Genomic DNA, 5,945 nt, shown 5'->3' with positions numbered 1-5,945 from the left:
ACTGGACAAACACACATACACACAAACACTGGGCAAACACACTGGACACACACACACACACACTCAAACGGACATACAAACACACTGAAAACACACTGGACAAACACATACACTGGAAACACACACACGCTTGACACACACATGCTTGACAAACACACTGGATACACACACACATACACACACAAACACTGACACACACACAAACACACATAAACACTGACACACATAAACACTGACACACACACTGAACACACACACACACACTGACACACAATGGACAAACACACACTGGACACTCACACACTCTGGACATACAAACACACACACACACACACACACACACAAACACACTGGACAAACACACACGGGACACTCACACATGACAGGCTTGTAATATTTTCTGATCTTTTACCACTTTGCATTTTTTATGATATATTTTACTGTTTGTGTTTGTACCACAGGAGGTTGGTGGGACCTTATTTAGGGAGGACAGGCTTGTAGTGGCTGGAGTGGAATAAGTGGAATGGTATCAAACACGTGGTTTCCATGTGTTCCATTTCATTCACTCTGTTCCAGACATTATTATGAGCCGTCCTCCCCTCAGCAGCCTCCTCTGGTATGTACTGTCCTGTATGTGAGAGAGATCCAACAAGGAATTACAATGTATGTATTAATTTTAATACCTGCAAATGACAAACTACTGGAACTCCTTATGAATGTCTGCAGCCGACAAGAGGTGAAAATATTACCGGAATATTCTGCAAAATGTTGATGAAGACGTCACTCAATCCACCCAAAACAACATGCAGTCTTGCCACAAGACTCCCATGAAGTTATAGTGTGACGTTATGAGTCGACGTTAAAGTAACATTCTCACAACATACTGCACTTGTTTTATCCTGTTTTAGATGTATCCTCTGTTTAAACATTTAAACTCTTACAATAACACTGTTAAAATACCAATGTGATCATTTCTTGTCTTTTATGTTGGAAAAACAAATTGTACAATTATATGTGGACATACGCTCCATAGTTGTACAAGTATACATGGTTATATTGTACTTTTCATAATAAAACATACTTGAAACAAGAAAAAGCATGTTAATTGTGAAAACAATTTTGTTATTGATTTTTACATTGCTTCTCCCTGTCTCATGTTGACGTTTGTCATGAATCTTGACCTGGAGGCAGAACTGTGCGATTTCCTCTAGATATGTCAGCTGCAAAGTCAGAATTGGCTGTGGAAAATGTTGTTTTATGGTCTTAATTTAAGGGAAGGATTAGCAGTGTGGTTAGGGTTGAGGTTAGGATTAAAATCGGATTGTATTACTTTGTGCCTGTGCCAGCTAAGGGATACTTTGCTGAACTGCCTCCAGGGCAAGATTCATGACAATAAATACCAACCTGCCTCCAGGACAAGATTCATAACAATAAATGCCAACCTGCCTCCCAGTCGTCCCCTCCTTATCTTTACAAGACTGCAAAACATGCAAGCTAGTGATGTGGGGGTTCTCTCATAACCCTCAGTCCCCAGGTGGGTAGATGGCAGGTTGAATATAGAGAAGCTAGTGATGTGGGGGTTCTCTCATAACCCTCAGTCCCCAGGTGGGTAGATGGCAGGTTGAATAAAGAGAAGCTAGTAATGTGGGGGTTCTCTCATAACCCTCAGTCCCCAGGTGGGTAGATGGCAGGTTGAATAAAGGGAAGCTAGTGATGTGGGGGTTCTCTCATAACCCTCAGTCCCCAGGTGGGTAGATGGCAGGTTGAATAAAGAGAAGCTAGTGATGTGGGGGTTCTCTCATAACCCTCAGTCCCCAGGTGGGTAGATGGCAGGTTGAATAAAGAGAAGCTAGTGATGTGGGGGTTCTCTCATAACCCTCAGTCCCCAGGTGGGTAGATGGCAGGTTGAATAAAGAGAAGCTAGTGATGTGGGGGTTCTCTCATAACCCTCAGTCCCCAGGTGGGTAGATGGCAGGTTGAATAAAGAGAAGCTAGTGATGTGGGGGTTCTCTCATAACCCTCAGTCCCCAGCTGGGTAGATGGCAGGTTGAATAAATAGAAAACAATAGGCTACATAAACAATCCATAAATGTATAATTATTATCTAATTTACACAAAACATTAAGGACATCTTTTCTTTCCATGACAAACTGACCAGGTGTACCTCAATATTAGGAAGGTATCCTTAATATTTTGTCCTCTCAGTGGCTCTGACCCTTTACATAACAGCCCATCCTCTTTTCCAGGAAACCTTCTTTAAATTTCCCCAAATGCTTCAACACTGATGATTTCTCTCACAGCTGCTCCAGGGCCTCTTAGGTTGAGGAGTCATTCTCTTCTAACCTGATCACAGCTGCTCCAGGGCCTCTTGGGTTGAGGAGTCATTCTCTTCTAACCTGATCACAGCTGCTCCAGGACCTCTTGGGTTGAGGAGTCATTCTCTTCTAACCTGATCACAGCTGCTCCACGGCCTCTTGGGTTGAGGAGTCATTCTCTTCTAACCTGATCACAGCTGCTCCAGGACCTCTTGGGTTGAGGAGTCATTCTCTTCTAACCTGATCACAGCTGCTCCAGGGCCTCTTGGGTTGAGGAGTCATTCTCTTCTAACCTGATCACAAACAAAGACAAGATTCAAACAAATAAACATGATGGTCCAACATAATAGGGGGGGGGGGGGGGGGTATAGGGAAGGTAGGGGAGAGGAGGGGGTGTAGGGAAGGTAGGGGAGAGGAGGGGGTATAGGGAAGGTAGGGGAGAGGAGGGGGTATAGGGAAGGTAGGGGAGAGGAGGGGGGTATAGGGAAGGTAGGGGAGAGGAGGGGGTATAGGGAAGGTAGGGGAGAGGAGGGGGTGATAGGGAAGGTAGGGGAGAGGAGGGGGTATAGGTAAGGTAGGGGACAGGAGGGGGTATAGGGAAAGTTGGGGCGAGGAGGGGGGTATAGGGTAGGTAGGGGAGAGGGTATAGGAAAGGTAGGGGAGAGGAGAGGGTATAGGGAAGGTAGGGGAGAGGAGGGGGTATAGGGAAGGTAGGGGAGAGGAGGGGGTTTAGGGAAGGTAGGGGAGAGGAGGGGGTATAGGGAAGGTAGGGGAGAGGGGGGTATAGGGAAGGTAGGGGAGAGGAGGGTATAGGGAAGGTAGGGGAGAGTAGGGGGGTATAGGGAAGGTAGGGGAGAGGAGGGGGTATAGGGAAGGTAGGGGAGAGGAGGGGGTATAGGGAAGGTAGGGGAGAGGAGGGGGGTATAGGGAAGGTAGGGGAGAGGAGGGGGTATAGGGAAGGTAGGGGAGAGGAGGGGGTATAGGGAAGGTAGGAGAGAGGAGGGGGTATAGGGAAGGTAGGGGAGAGGAGGGGGTATAGGGAAGGTAGGGGAGAGGAGGGGTGTGTAGGGAAGGTAGGGGAGAGGGGGGGTATAGGGAAGTTAGGGGAGAGGAGGGGGTATAGGGAAGGTAGGGGAGAGGAGGGGGGTATAGGGAAGGTAGGGGAGAGGAGGGGGGACTTCCTCCATGTCAGGTAAGCAGCCTCCAAGTCTATCCTCACCAACTGACCAGACTGAGTGAGTTCTGAACATCCCTCTCTGTCCTCTGATGCTGCGTCCAAGTCTTCTTGGGTCTTTCTGGTGTCTCTGTCTTGACTCTTTAGTGAGTTTTTTCAGTTCTTTCCCAGGCTGCCTGAAAAACATAAAAAGATGGCAACTACATAAGAGTTTTAAACTATGAAAATAAAGAGAGTCGCACACTCCATATATAAACTCCCAGTAATTTATTGGGTATTTACCAACGTTTCAGCATCACTGTGCCTTCAGGGTGATGTCATCAATACTTGAACCAGGTTATGTAGACAAACAGTGCAATTAGTGCAACCAATGACAATAGAGAGGGGTGTGTCATAATGATTAACCTCTTACATCTAGACGTTCCGCTAGCGGAACACCTGCTCCAATATCCAATGATGGGCGTGGCGCCAAATACAAACTCCTCTAAAATCCGAAAACTTCCATTTTTCAAACATATTTTTTTTATCCAGCCGTGAAAATACTGCCCCCTAGCCATAAGAGGATAAATAGTTATTGAATAACCATGGGTGGCAAACCCTCAAAGGAGGTGCAGGAATTAACTGGAGATGAGCAGTGTATGGAGTTAAATGTTATAAAATAAATATTTATTTCAGTCCAATGTGGAGAAGGAAGTATGAATTTGATGGAAGTTTGGACATAGAAAAGTTGGGACTAATGATAAGAAAGATACATAAGGTATGTGGGGACAAGACAGGGAAACAGCAGGTCGAGGGTTAGACATAGCCAGGGTGTGGCTGTCTGAAGCCTGGAGAAGAAGGTGAGAAGGCAAGTGTAGAGAAATAATCCATAGTTATATCCAAATAGCTGCGTTTGTTCTTGCATTCAAGATACTATCCGAAGGGTGAAGCGCCGGCGCATATAGTGACAAAAAATTTCAAAATATTCCATTACTGTACTTTCGAAGCATGTCAAACGCTGTTTAAAATCAATTTTTATGCGATTTTTCTCGTAAAATGGCGATTAATATTCCGACCGGGCGACGTTGTTTTCGTTCAAAGACTGTAAATGTATAATGGACTCTTCACGTGCACACGCGCCTGTTTCATTGTTCTCAGATCGACCACTATCCAAATGCGCTACTGTTTTTCAGCCTGGGACTGCAGAGTCATCATTCAACATTCTGGCGCCTTCTGAGAGCCTATGGGAGTCTTAGAAAATATCACGTTACAGCAGAGATCCTCTGTTTTCGATTAAGAGGCTATAGAAGGCCAAGTAATGGTCAGAGAGGGCAATTCCTGTATAGAATCTTCTCAGATTTTGGCCTGCCATATGAGTTCTGTTATACTCACAGACACCATTCAAACAGTTTTAGAAACTTTAGAGTGTTTTCTATCGAAATCAAACAATTATATTCATATTCTAGTTTCTGGGCAGGAGTAATAACCAGATTAAGTCAGGTGCGTTTTTTATCCGGACGTGAAAATACTGCCCCCTATCCTAAACAGGTTAAACCGCAGCCGTCGACACAGCAGTTCTTAAAAGAGGAATTAAACATAGACAGAGCTATATTAAAATTGTCAGTCTAGAGCACCAGTGAAAGGGATTTCTAAATGGGAGAAGTTAGGAGCAATTTATATAAGGACGGTATTTGGTATCATGATAAGTTACCAATACTACCTAAGTCATTGTTTAGAGATGCAGCAAGATTGACACATGGGCCGAGCCATGTGTCAACAGGGGGGATAGTAGAGCAGGTTCGGAAACACTTTGTGGCCTATTGGATAACGAACTACTTAAAAAAAACATTTTTTATAATAGATAAGTATATTAAATGGGAAGAAGTGGTCCCAACTTACTGGGTGGACACGATTAGGGTAGTTGGTTTACTAGGATCTATCTCTTTAACCTGTTAGGGCTAGGGGGCAGTATTGACACGGCTGGATAAAAAAACATACCCGATTTAATCTAGTTACCACTCCTACCCAGTAACTAGAATATGCATATACTTATTACATATGGATAGAAAACACCCTACATTTTCTAAAACTGTTTGAATGGTGTCTGTGAGTATAACAGAACTCATTTGGCAGGCAAAACCCTGAGACATTTTCTGACAGGAAGTGGATACCTGATGTGTTGTATTACCTTTAATCCTATCCCATTGAAAAACACAAAGGCTGAGGAATATTTTGGCACTTCCTATTGCTTCCACTAGATGTCACCAGCCTTTACAAAGTGTTTTGAGTCTTCTGGAGGGAGATCTGACCGAACAAGAGCCATGGAACGATGATGGCCCATTAATCACCTGGCGCGCGAGTTCATGTTGTGTACCCTCGTTCCAATACGTTATAAAAGAGTATGCATTCGTCCACCTTGAATATTATTCATGTTCTGGTTAAAAAAGGCCCTAATGATTTATGCTATACAACGTTTG

The 5,945-nt window shown here is 44.4% G+C and overlaps 1 long non-coding RNA gene across 1 annotated transcript in view; it reads left to right on the top strand.

Moving 5' to 3' along the window:
• Positions 1-1,452, top strand: part of LOC145866113 (uncharacterized) — a 2,904-nt gene extending 1,452 nt beyond the window's left edge. The window contains exon 2 of the long non-coding RNA XR_014383155.1: positions 1-1,452. This exon is cut by the window's left edge and continues 975 nt beyond it. This is a non-coding gene — a long non-coding RNA (uncharacterized LOC145866113).
• The last annotated feature ends 4,493 nt before the right edge of the window (positions 1,453-5,945 follow it).

The sequence above is a fragment of the Salmo salar genome, unplaced genomic scaffold (genome assembly GCF_965601325.2).
Source record: "Salmo salar unplaced genomic scaffold, fSalSal1 ptg000129l, whole genome shotgun sequence".
Classification (NCBI taxonomy): Eukaryota; Metazoa; Chordata; class Actinopteri; order Salmoniformes; family Salmonidae; genus Salmo; species Salmo salar.
This window is presented reverse-complemented; position numbering and strand designations above follow the sequence as displayed.